General features: G+C 42.9%; 1 protein-coding gene across 3 annotated transcripts in view; it reads right to left on the bottom strand.

Moving 5' to 3' along the window:
- SH3BP2 (SH3 domain binding protein 2) overlaps positions 1 to 10,309 on the bottom strand; it is a 39,719-nt gene extending 29,410 nt beyond the window's left edge. The window contains exons 1-3 of one of the 3 annotated variants that reach the window (XM_071808498.1): positions 10,143 to 10,309; positions 3,159 to 3,356; positions 2,222 to 2,298 (exon numbers count right to left, since the gene is read on the bottom strand). The gene's annotated coding sequence lies outside the window, so the exon portion shown is untranslated. Of the gene's footprint in view, positions 1 to 2,221; positions 2,299 to 3,158; positions 3,357 to 9,973; positions 10,078 to 10,142 lie in introns of those variants that run through there. The other 2 variants (XM_065837747.2, XM_071808499.1) reach the window with 2 other exon arrangements.
- Positions 10,310 to 13,389: the final 3,080 nt, after the last annotated feature.

Raw genomic sequence — 13,389 nt, 5'->3', positions numbered from 1 at the left:
ATTGTATAAAGTTGCCAAATGAAGAGTTTCAAGCAAAAAGACTTGCATTTGTTACATTTCATAGCAAGAAGACTGCTGCAAAGACCTTCTGCTTGGCTTTCTCTCAATAAACAAACCCCATTAATCGAGTGCCACATCCCTTGGAGAAAGATCTTCAGCACTGGAAGAAGAGACGTAGCTCCCCACTCAACAGCCCAGGAGTGAGCTTGCTCCTACCAAGCAACTAAGTAGCATGCTATTGTTGCAACCCATTGGAGCAGAGGTTAGTAGTACATCTTCAGTAATTAACAGATTTGTCACTAATCCCTTGCCACCTGCCAACCCAATTTTGCTGGGCAGCCGAACCCCACAGTGCAAGCACACAGGAGGCATCAGCAGCACTGCAGCACCCTTCTCTTCCACTAAGACATCCTGCTAGCCCCAGCATTCCTCTCATCCCTCCAGGACCAAGGATCCACAGCACCAGCCAGCTCTGCTGAGCAGAAGAGCTGCCAGTGAGCCCGGAGGAGGAGAAACACAACAGCTCTCCGCTGTGGGAGTAGGGATGCCATGCAGCTGTGGAGAAACAGTGTGGCAGCAGAGGCACAGCGCCAGCGACAGATAGTTTCCGGACTTAATCACTTTGATATAATTTAGTACTGTGTACATTTGGAAATGCGGTGTTCCATCTTATCAGCATTGTTTCCATCATTATTACAAAGGTTATCTGCACCTCAAAAGCTTAAGATGCAAGATTCAGCAAATTCACACATTCCTCTGATAGTGTTTCAATTTGCCTCTTCAGCCACCCCGATCAGCGGCTTTTTGAGCTACGAATATCTCCATAACAGCTGTGATACTTGCCCAGGGACAGAAATGAAGGCTTGTTTTGGGGGGGAGAAGGAGCGCAATGACTCACTGTGGCTTTGAGTTCAGAGGGAAAAAGGGATTTCATTGCAAGCTCTTCCCATAACAGCTTCCCACAAATACAATCATAGACTAACAGTTCTCTAGTCTCTTATAGGAAATCTAACTCTGTTCTTCTAGTTCAAACATGAAAAGCACACTTAAAATATTCCTCTTTCCCTTCCAAATTTCCCTCCCTCCCCCACTGCAGAGTCACACATCAAGTATTCAGCTAGCATAATCCCCGCAGTCTGCCATGCTTAACTTACTGCTGAGTAAGAGTACCCACACAAGCTTATTGATGGTGGGACTGGAATAAACTTGAGCCAGACTATACATCATCTTATCATTTGTTTGAGTACTCCTAAATCCAGGATCACAATTCTGTTGTACATCATCCCATTTGTATTCCTCAAGGTAGTTTTCTACCTCATGCTCTTTAGGGGGAAAAGAACTACTAGTCTTATAGCAAAACTCATTTGCCGCTGCTTCAATGGGCATTTTGTCTTCTCAGAAAACCCCTTCTGGTTAATGTGCAGCTGAGTATATTCACTTATATACAGTCCTAATGCAAGTTAGAAATCAACGGTAAGTACTCTTTCCTAGACACCAAACAACAGAGACTGCACAGTATTGATGTCCTGTGCTCCTACAGGAGATCTGCCCATTTTGACAGCAGAAAGCAGATTTCTCCACACAACATGTACAAGTCTCTATATACAAATCCCACTCACTTAAAACTGCACAGTGCTTTGGAAACATACCTACGTGGAATGATAGCAGAGCCTGATTAACTGACTGAAAAATTACAGTGGAAAGCTTGAATGTTTAAGCCTGATTGATGAAAGGCAATTAACAGCTGCAGATGCTCAGCAGCTGTGCAAGCCAGGTCACTTGTTTGCCTCAACATAACTCATTTCGATTAGTCAAGTCTACAGATCAGATCCATCTCCAATTAGGTAATTATAAGCCTTTCATGTGTCAGAAGGGCCTGGAGGCTCATAGCCTAAGTTCCTTTGTACTAAATTTCTCTCTACATTATTATCAGGACGTGAAGTAGAAAAATATGCTAATCCTTCCAGGAATACAGGAAAGTACAGAAAACAAGAAAACGGAAGAAGACGAGCTCCTACATGAGCCTAGGTATCTAAAGTGTAGTTTCATTAGTATCGGGAAATACCAGAAGCTGACTTCAGTACATAGCCTTGGTCAAAACAGTGCAACTGCTCAAATATGTGTAAAAGATTTAGGAGTGTGCGTAATGAAAGAACAATGTTCAATAACAACCTACGCGATCTCTGCAATAAGATCATAGCAAGATAAGAGACATTCTCACTTGAGGAAATAACCGTCTTGCAACTGTAATACACTGAACTTAGCCTCTTCAGAGTGTATACCAAGTTCCAGCTCGGTCTAGGAGAAACAAACAATTATGTGACATGTTGTAATGGAATTACTGTTAAGCAACATCAAGGTAATGATTTACACTTTTTTGCAGGGTGGTCACAAGATTAGCGACTAATAATTTAAGCCTCTACCTCTTGGTTGCAGGAACTAGCTCTCAAGGTTAACTGCCTTCTGGTTTGAATGTCAGCCTCAGCATTTAGAGGCATGCAAGCAACTTCTTTTGAAATTAAGGGGAATTAAGTAGACTTTGAGGTGAAATTTGTAAGGATGTTGCATTTAAACCAAAACTTTTTAGTCTATAGATGAGTTTTAATAAATTTGAAAATACACCAATAGAGAGATTGTCCCTCACTCAACTCAGAATATTAAGAAATATGATAAGTCTTGTAAAATAATTTAAGATAACTAATAAAACACAAGATGAAGCACCATTTCAAAGTGATTTTAACTTGGAGCAAGATTCACATGCAGACATTGAAATTAAATTGCAGATCAAATATAGTTTCTACTTCTATAGGGTCAACAGGGTATAACCTCAAAAATCACAGTTCATGAGACTTTTACACTCAAAACGAGTTTTTTCCCCACCTCAAAAGACTGCCATTTATTTAATAGGAAAATATGCAAATATTTATAAAAATAACTGTTTCCAGAATGATGATTAATGTCTAGCATTACAGTAGCTGAAGATAAAAATAGAACGGGGAAACAAAGCTTCCTACCAAACCACCTTTTTTTTTTGTTTTACAAGCCATATTAAACCAGAGAAGACTGAGGTATTCACAACATTATCTACTTCCGCCTCTCTTTTTTTTTTTGTTACTAAGCAGTTATTACACGAAAAATGAAAACAAGGCTTATTAGACCTGTTTCGGGATCCGAGATGGTGCCCCAAAGTGCTGCCTAAAGATAAAGATATCTCCGTGGCCGATTTCAGCAGAGCAAAGCCCTCCTGGGGAGCAGGAAGCCTGTTTGTCTGGAGAAGAACTGAAGATGAATGTGGAAGCTGATGTGTTAAGTAAGATTTACCTCCTCCAAGGGTTCTTCTTCTTTATTTTGCGTATCTGTAAATGAAAAACTCAACGCTAATACAAGATGAAGCTGGAGTTATTTAAAGTCACTCTGATTTAAGAACATTTAGAATTGCCTTGCCTTGGTTTAGGATTAATTATTAAATTGCACAGCACAGGTTCATGGTTCATCTAAATAGGAAGATGGCCAGCTAAACTAGACCTGACCTTATTTCCATCTGTTAAAGCAGAATAACACCAAAAGATGCAGTTCAGCTGGCAGGTCCAGATTGGCTGACCTGAACAATGAAGAAGTGCATTTACACTCAACTATCAACACAGTTCATGTCACTGAACCCCAAACTAAATTTACATTCTTGTCCTAACAGAGAGAAAACCCATATATGCATACTACATCTCCATCATCCAGCACATTTTCTTCATTTTTTTGACCATATAAGCACTAAACCTAGGAATCCTAAATCTTCCTACTTCCTTTTACTATTGTCTCTGCTCATGGTTATTTGGATATGCTTTTAGTCATGTCTCTGTTATCCATAAATCACCTTTCATGATGAGTCTTGCAGCACACTTCCCATCATCTCTCCCTCTAGTCAAGACTTAGACAAATAGAGATCTCTGAGGTAACAACAGTTCCAGACACGCACACGGGTACCACTGGACTCTGCCAGCCTTTTCTTTCCAAGTACTGCCAGAAGCAAGAATGAGGAAAATAATTCAAACTCCAAAATGCAGGTTGTTTTTCTACAGCAAGTTGGGACTGATCACTTAACCAGAACTTGGTAATCTGTGTTAAATCAGGGTGCGGGAAATTAATAAACTAGCCGTAAAACAAGAGATTAACCGTAACAAAGTATTAATATCTAATGCTAACAACTGGGTCCTTTAGTAAATTTCTGCTCTACATATTGCGGCTCCTACTCTGCTCTGGGTGTGAGCAGCTGCTGTCTAGAAGCACTAGTCAGTCAGTGTGGGGTTTCTTTTTTTAAACTCGCCAAAACTGCTACAGTGCCTGAATTCTAGCATCAGTGCAGTACTGCTTCATACATGCAAACCACATATTGTGGTATTGCTGCACAGCACAGTTAAAAGTAATTGGTAAGGTAAATAGCTGAGCCACCTCTCGTCTTTCATGGCATTTTGACAAGAAAAGAAGAAAGCAAACAAAAAACCCCCTCTCTGCCTGAAGATTCAGGCCAGACTGTTACCACTCTCACAGATGTGCTGAAAATGGTAAAACGGCAATAATGCAGTTATTGGACAGTGGGAAAGGGTGAAGAAAAGGTGAACAAACAAGTCACACTGAAAAAAAGGATGTCTACACTCTGACATAGTGAGTCTCGATCCACATGGCACGAGGCCGCTGCTCCAGTCTGTGACACAGTTATCTTCTTTACTGGGCTCTATCTATACAGAAATCCATAACTATAGATTATGTTGTAAAAAAAATTTAGTTGCAACGTCTACTACATCAAGTAACAACACTCACAATCTGTTTACATGGGCCAGTGCAAAGTTTTTGTAACGTAATCTCAAACCTATGTACAGATATTAAGTTTTCTAAGTGTTCCATGAGAGTGAAAGCCATTTCCATGCTGTGAAAGTCCCCTTAGGCACCTAGATCCATTTGGAATCAGCAGGAATTACCAGTCATCCCCAAGTGCAAACACATTACAATATACAGTATCACCGCCTACATAAACTAAAGTCAGTCACACCATAAAGAACAGAACACAATACTCCTGTCTTCCTGCCCTAACATATCCAAGGAAATGGTCTACAATGACAAAAACAAATCTCCTGGTTTTGCAGAATTGCTGTAGAGTGACAGCATTTAACTACAGAAAAAAAAGTTTACATTTTAAAAATGTAAGGACACAAAACTAGCTTGAATTGGGAAATTCCTTCTTTGCCAAATCAACACTACAAGAGCACTGGAGGGGCAAGGAGAGAGTTAAAAACATACGTGTTCCCTGGAAGGCAGAAGGGACCTATGATTCAAATGTACCTACTGCTCCATTAGCAGAGAAACAATCCTGATCATACATTATTTTGTCAGTCAATGTTACAATTTAGCGTAAACAAAATAAAAATCCAAAGAGCTTTAACCATAACCAGCTGAAAAGGGAGAATTTTCAAAGATAAAGAGGATGAACACAGGAGTTCCCTGGCCTTCTTGGCAGTTTTAGCTGTGGCTTTTCCAGAAAGATAAGACTGTAATGTCTGCTTTCCCTACCTCTGGGCAACCACTGTTATGAAGATTAAACCACCAACAAAATTCAGCAAGCAGCTATTCCTAAACTTAGCCAAAGACTTGCTTATTTCTCACCAGCTATCTGGGTCAGCTCTTTACAACCATTTTAATAGACAGATCCAGAATGTCCGCTTTCCATGAGGTTAAGATTTGCCAGAACTACTTTAGAGAGAGCCCTAGCTACAGATTAGGTGTTGCTGAATTAATCTGGTTAAACCAGCCTGTGACTGCAGCAGGAAGATACAATAGGAATCCTTCGAACAGACATGCAAGCTATTCTCTTCTCTGCTCCCAAAAACAAAGTTGGCAGGAGCTGAAGACAAGGTTTGATTTCTGAATGTTTGTAATTCCTTCTCCGCACTGTACATAATCTTTAAATATCTTTCTGCCAGAGATATTTAGATATGCGTAACCACTGCAATAGCAACACCATGGAAGTTATAAGAACTGGGTCATTACTGGAAATGAGCTGCCATGCAAGTAAAGTAAATAGCTTGTTTCAGTTATGCTGGTATGGGGGAGAACATCCAGGTTTGTTTCCATAGGAAATTATGTCTCTGTATTCTCCCCTAACTATTGCCATGTTTAAAATTCATCCCTTACCTCAGGAAAAATAGTTTTCAGATTCTTGCATGTGTTAAATGAAATGTGAACTCTTCACCCCCCTTTCTTTTTAACAAAAATAAGAAATTCAGCATAGAAGTTTATGGAGAAGAGGCAAGATTGAAAAAAAACCTTCAAACAGGTTTTGGAAAAAATACTGTGGAGACAGCATATTGGTCTCAAAAAGTATGGTGTATCGAGAATTCTGTGATATGCTCTAATCCAGTCACCTATCCTAAGCGAGAAACCTGGTTATATGTACACTTGTGATACATAGCATGATAGATAATTCCTTAAAGTTTACAATTATATCAGTGTAGTTATACTGATCAAAACTACAGAATGGACTTCATTCCTGAACACATCGCAAAAGGCATAACTTGTCTATACATGCTAGCATAGAAGAGGTGTTTATTAGCAAGAGAGTTAGTGATGGTCTGTAAATATTAGAGGAATAGATGTTGACATATGTACATGTGATAATAGTATAAAAAAATGCACATTCTATTTAGTATTGTATTTACAATGATGTGTTGTATCTCTCAGATTACCTTTGAGGCTGCCTTAAGTCCCTCTGTTTTCCAGACTCCCAGCTCCTTTCCAGACACTGTTCCACTACAGTATAAGTTCAAAAGCAAATATGAAGCAATATCATCAGGAAATGCCTTCATGAATTTAGTTTACCTTAAAAAAAATAAAAGGCCAGAAGAAAGCTCAGCTGTACAAGAGAGGAGTAGCCACCTAGGAGGTTATTTTCTCCATCAGAAATCCCCATCAAAAGACAAAACACATGGTGGAAGAATCATTGTATCAACCAATACTTTCAAATCTAAACACAGCAATTTACTCTGGAAGTCCCCTGGTAACTGAGTCCTCATCATTGTTTATAGAGCTGTCCACCAATTCTGCTGAGTCTGAGCTTGTAGGAACTTTCCTGCAAGGTCTGATAGAAGTAGTAAGCCAAGATCCTGATCTTACACTAATACAAACTAAACAGTTTTACAAATAATAGGTTAACTTACATCTGCAAGTACTTTTAATATCTGGTCTTAAGTCAGCAACAACTAATTGACAATACTCACAGGGCTGCACATTCCAAACAACTTATGAAACTGCTGGGTAATCTGAACAAAGCCTAAATTACCCATTGTCTAACATCTCGTGCCAAACAGACTGGAAGATATACCAACACTAAGTCAATGTCATCAAGTTAAAACATATATTCCCCCAGTACCGCAATCTTACTGTACTCTAAGGCGTAGGAATAAACATACTAACAATCTAAGTGATACCAGACAAAGAGCAAACAATGTAACTACAAGGGTTTGCATGTCAAAAGCACTTTTCCTACAGGTAAAATGACAAGTGTACATGTGCCTTTTGGTCATCCATGTTTGTGTCTCAGTGTTGTATGAGCAAGGTAACAGTTCTTAGTGTATTTTCATTTCCACTTAGTATTCATTACCAAAGTGGCTGCCATGTTTGGTTTTCTATCAAAGGAGACTACTCCATGCCTGTTTAAGTAAAAAACTGAAGGTGACTTCTCACCCTCCCCCCCTTTTTTTTGGTAGGTTAACTAAGTTTGCTAACAACAAAATTCGATTGGAAGTCTGGTCTTAGAAGTACAGGAGGTTCATATACCTGCAGGACCTTACACATTCATTGTCAACTGGTCAAATTGACCTCAAACACAGTAATTCTCATTGCCTGACGTGCCTGCAGGAATTTATATTTGTGTATTCATTCTCATTGCTTTGAAAACTTTAAACCTTTTTCAGAACTGCCATCTCTCTCCTTTATAACTTAAAAAAACAAACAAACAAACAAAACAAACAAAAAAAAAACAAACAAACAAAAAAAAACCCAACCAACTCTCTGTTTTCTGGATGTTTTAGCATTATATTTATCATCCTTTGTGGAGAAGTTTAAAGAGAGCTGGGAGATTTTAAAACAAAAACATTACAAACAGGAAACAGCATTTAACTCACTGCTAAGCTGACCCAGTACTGACTCCTCAGTAATGGAATATTGGCAAGGAGTATCTATTAATCAGTTCTCTTGCAAAAGCAAGATGGCTCCAAAATCAGAAACAGGAAGGGGAAGAAACATGTTTTATGTCTAAAAGAAAAGCAGCAAGTTAATTCTACTTTTGTCTGTAGCATGAAAGAGGTACGTGAGTGAAATGTACTGCAGAAGCTCTAACTCTACATTTCCCATGGAAATACAACTAAAAATAAACAGAAGAGGTGTATAACGATTCAGATCTGTATTTGTTTCATAACCCCTATGACACTAAAAGTAGAGTGAAAGTGGAAATTCGTTTTTCACAGTAGGAAATCTACCAGTTTAATGCAGCTAATTTCACACAGGAAACTGAAGTCCTGCCTGTGTACTGGCCACACAGAGTGTATACACCAGCAGGAGAGACTCTTTGACATCCACCTAGCAACACTTCACCTGCAATGATGAAGTTAGAAAAGGTACAAGGCTGGTTCAGCCCCACTACTGACCTGTTCTTTGTTAGCATCATCAAGACCCACAGCACAGTGGTCTTAGCAGATAAAACAGTAGAAAAGGAAACATTCATCCACCTTCTCAACTCATTCAGCTTATCAGTATCCTTAAGTTGCTGCCAATTTGCACTGGGTACTTGTGGGATAAAAGCTGACAAATTAAGCAAAGACATGCCAGGTGTCCTTGCTCCCTACTGATACCAGAAGTACAATACATCCTTTGCACAGAGCCTACACCTGTAGATGAATGGGAACTTCAGATCTACAACTACCTGAAAGGAGGCTGTAGCATGGAGGGTGTCGGTCTCTTCTCTCAAGTAACAAGTGATCAGACCAGGGCAAATGGTCTCAAGTTGTGCCAGGGGAGGTTTAGACTGGATATTAGGAAAAAATTCTTCACAGGAAGGGTTGTCAGGCACTGGAACAGGCTGCCCAGGGCAGTGGTGGAGTCACCATCCCTGGAGGAGTTTAAAAGGCATTTAGACGAGGTTCTTAGGGACATGGTTTAGTGCTAGAGCTAGGTTATGGTTGGACTCGATGATCCTGAGGGTCTCTTCCAACTGAACCGATTCTATGATAAACAGAGGTGACCAAAGTAGGGATGAGGGGGCTTCCAAGATTGAAGAGGCTTAAAGACGATAACACTAAAGAAAACGTTGTCAAAAATACATTTGCGCTTTGTACTTCATAACTAAAAAGTCTTGTCTTTAACATGCACTTATATTATGACTGGATAGGTGCTAGAACATTGCTGCTGATGCTCACAGCTCAACACCAAAGCTGCAGCTCAGCACAAGGAGGAAAACAGTCCAACTCTTTCATCTTTTCCTTCCTGAAGGAAAGCACCTACACTCTTTTTTTCCTGAAAAGCCTTTTTTTCTCACACAGGCAGACTTGCTTTGCCAAACCGACTCCATCCCACATTCCACCTGCGGGTGACCAAAGAAGCACCGACTGAAGGTGTCAACACACAGGACAGGGATACACGACGGGTCTCTCCACCGTTCCCCTCACAGGCACGGGAACGGCACCTTCCCCAGAGCCGCGGTGACAAAGACCCGTGTTCCCAGAGACGCGTGGCTGTCGAGGGACACGGACCAAGCCGGGGAACCTTCCAGAAGTTCTCCCGAGGGAATCCGGCCCCCTCCCAGCACCTCGCCGCCCGGCGGCAGCGCCAGGTGCTGAAGACCCCCCCGCCGCTCCCCGCTCGCCCTCCCGCCCGGCACGGGGGCTCTCCCGCGGGGCGGCCGTGGCGCTTCCCGCAGCTCCCTGTGACTCACACAGGGAGCCTCCTGGCGCCGTCCGGGACCGCACTGGGGCGGCGGGGAGGGAGACACGAGCACGGGCCAGGCCCCGGCCCGCCCCCGTTCCCCCGCGAGGGGCTGCTGATGGGGGACGGAGGAGGGAACGCGTCCGCCTCCCCCCGATCCCGTGGGAGAGGGCGCTTACCTCAGCCGCGGCTCGGCTCGGCTCAGCTCCGCGGGAGGCAGCGGCCACGCCGGCCGCTCCACAGCCGTGCCCGCAGCGCCCGCCCCTTCCTTCACCTGCTGGGACGGGCCCGCCTCCCTCGCCCGCCCCGACGCCGCCGGTGGGAGCCCCTGGCAGCCGGCACCGACCCGTGCCGTCCCTGCTCAGCCGGCCGTGCGGCGGAGGCCGCCGGGGGAGGGCTGGGCGGGGAGTGGGCTGGGCTGTACAACCGTGCCGGAGCGCGGGCGTTTGTGCCTGAGGGGCTGCCCCCCGCCAGGGTCTGGGTGAACCCGGGTGCTGGTCTCTTCTCCCAAATAGCAAGTGATAGGACAAGAGGAAATGGCCTCAAGTTGCACCAGGGGAGGTTTAGGTTGGATATTAGGAAAAAATTCTTCATGGAAAGGGTTTTCAGGCATTAGAACAGGCTGCCCAGGGCAGTGGTGGCATCACCATACCTGAAGGTGTTTAAAAGGTGTTTAGACGAGGTTCTCAGGGACATGGTTTAGTGCTAGAGTTAGGTTATGGTTGGACTTGATGATCCTGAGGGTCTCTTCCAACTGAACTGATTCTATGAAAAGCCATAGGCACCGCTTGGCTCTGTCAGTGCCATGCGTGCTGAAAACTATGGGACCAGACTCCTTTCAGTGGTGCCCAACAATAGGATGGGTGGCAACAGGCACAGACTGAAGCACTGGAGGTTCCATCTGAATATGAGGAGAAACTTCTTTACATCGAGGGTGCCAGAGCGCTGGAACAGGCTGCCCAGAGAGGTTGTGGAGTCTCTTCCTCTGGAGACATTCAAACCCGCCTGGACACCTTCCTGTGCGATCTGCTCTGGCGAACCTGCTTTAGCAGGTGAGTTTCACTGGCTGATCTCCAGAAGTCCCTTCCAACCCCAACCAGGCTGTGATTCTGTGATACTCTCAGCAGCCTCATGAGCCCTGTTAATATCAGCCACTGTCTCAGGCCTGCCAGATGCGGGGATAAAAGGTCACAGCCCCGGAGGATACTACTTGGTAAGATCAGGTTTTATCTGACACCAAGGTCAGCCACAGGTCCCTACCAGGGACAGGGTGAAAGCAGATTGTGTCATACCTGCAAACAGTGAAGATCATTTGCGAGTGACCTACACCCAGTGGGAGGTAGGTGGGGGCACTGACTGAGGTCTGTCCCGGCTGCAGCAGCACAGGGGCCAGCTCAGGGCCGGGGAAGCGTAAGGGACACAGTGGCACGTGCAGCCTGGCCCACGTGCACCCAGGCTGGCTCTGCAGGCAGGAGCTGGGGTGCCTCAGTGCTCTGCTGCTGTTACCATGAGCACTGCAGTCATATCCGAAACAGCCCAGGACTCTGCCAACCACACTGGCCACACACTGAGACCCTGGGCTGCCTCCACGCTCAGCTCTCATTTTATCCAGGTTTTCTCCATATCCGTGGTAGCTACAGCCCGTTACTCAGCAGCTCACCTGTACCCCCAAGAGATGTTACACAGTTAGAAAAGTATTTTTAAGTGCTCTAAAAGGTGACTTTTAAAATTTGCTAAGATGAACATTCACTTCATTCTCACATGTTAAGTATGAAGATATGCTTTTATTTCACTCAGTATTTTAGATTATCTTAGGCTTTCATTTGTTTCTCCATTTGCCTTTTCTTACACCCTAGATTTCTTCTTCTGACTGAAAAAGTGTGGGGGAAAAAGGGTTGTGTTGTTTTTTTTTTTTTTTTAAATAAGATGAGCAGAAAATTGAAAAATCTGCAACATTAAAAAATACACAGAAGCAAAATATTTTTAAAAAATCTATCAAAAAGCTATTTTAAAATGCCCAGCAACTTAGAATGCATTTTTTGTCTTGTAAAAATGATACACTAAGTGGTATTACTATCGTTAGTACCGCTGTGACAGGTACAAAGTGGTCAGGTTTAAGTTCATTTACTTTTGTAATAAGAATGCACCTGGAAAAGAGCACTTAATAAAGTAATATTCTTTAAACGTTGTTCTTTGCATAATTTTGTAGATTTTTTGTAGAATTTTGAATAAAAAGCAGCAGATTCCTTTGGTGATTAAGTCAGCTAATACTTCCATTTAGTTTTAAAGCCTTTAACCTTTACAATGACATTAGAATGGCTTCTGTGGTCAGAAAATAAGGTGACGCCATATTTCCTGTGAATACCATTTATTAGTAGTTTTGTCATTCACAGAAATCTGTAGTACAAAGTAGCAAAGAGAATCCCTCTTCTAAATGCAGAAGAGAGAGAGCTTGATCTGTGAAATGAAGCCCGGTGTGTTTTAAGTACAACAGAGACTAGCAAAACCTGGTTAGAAAATGTGGTTTAGTGATGAGCTTTGATTGATGTATAACATAAATGCAGCGCTGTTGACACCTACTATTGTATTTGAAGGAGTTGCTATGTAAAGAAAAAGGTCATTTCTGAGCACAAGGGAGTAATTGTACTGGCAGGGCCTAAGGAAAATGAAGTTTCTTAAACTTCCCCACATGTGTGTATCCACTGCAGCCAGCAGCAACCTTTGCTTTCTGTTGCACCAAGATTGCCAGCTGTCTGCGACCGTGGGCAGGCTGCGGAACACAAGTCAGTCCCGTACGAAGACCGCAAGCGGGAAAGCTCTTTGTGTGTAGAACTTCCACCGATTTCAGTGCGAGTTCTGTGTCAGAACGTCCTGACTTTGTTGGTGGAAATTACAGCATTTATTTTCCTGCCTGACTGAACTCAGAACTTTCAGTCTCCAGAGAAGACGGATTAGTGCATTGACAGCATTAAGCTGAAGCAGGTGTGGGGAACCTTCATTTTGTTGGCTGAATAGGCCCCGTGACTTCATTTTATAGGGTACAGCCCACGATTAAAATTAGGGTGTGTGTTGTTATTGGGTAGTGGAGCGTGTTAACATGTGCTCTGCCAAACGTGTGGAAAAGGCAAATTTGGTCCTTAGCAAGAAAAATGTTCCCCAAGCCCAAACTGAAGGCTAAACTGAGAAGCCTTTATACAAACTGTATTAGTGGGTGACAGGCCCTTCTCCATCTCTCTTCTGAGCTCAGTTTTCTTTTTGTACAAGCTGAGCTTTCTGTTTGACCTAAATTTCACACAGTGTTCCAGCTGAGAGGACTCAAACACTTGCTTGTTCCTCCTGGAAACACTGTGCCTTTTAGGCTCACACTTTTGTAACGTCAGGAAATCATAATTATTTTATGAGCTTGTTCTTGCTCTGTTGTCTCAA

The sequence above is a fragment of the Patagioenas fasciata genome, chromosome 4, assembly GCF_037038585.1.
Source record: "Patagioenas fasciata isolate bPatFas1 chromosome 4, bPatFas1.hap1, whole genome shotgun sequence".
Taxonomy (NCBI): Eukaryota; Metazoa; Chordata; class Aves; order Columbiformes; family Columbidae; genus Patagioenas; species Patagioenas fasciata.
This window is presented reverse-complemented; position numbering and strand designations above follow the sequence as displayed.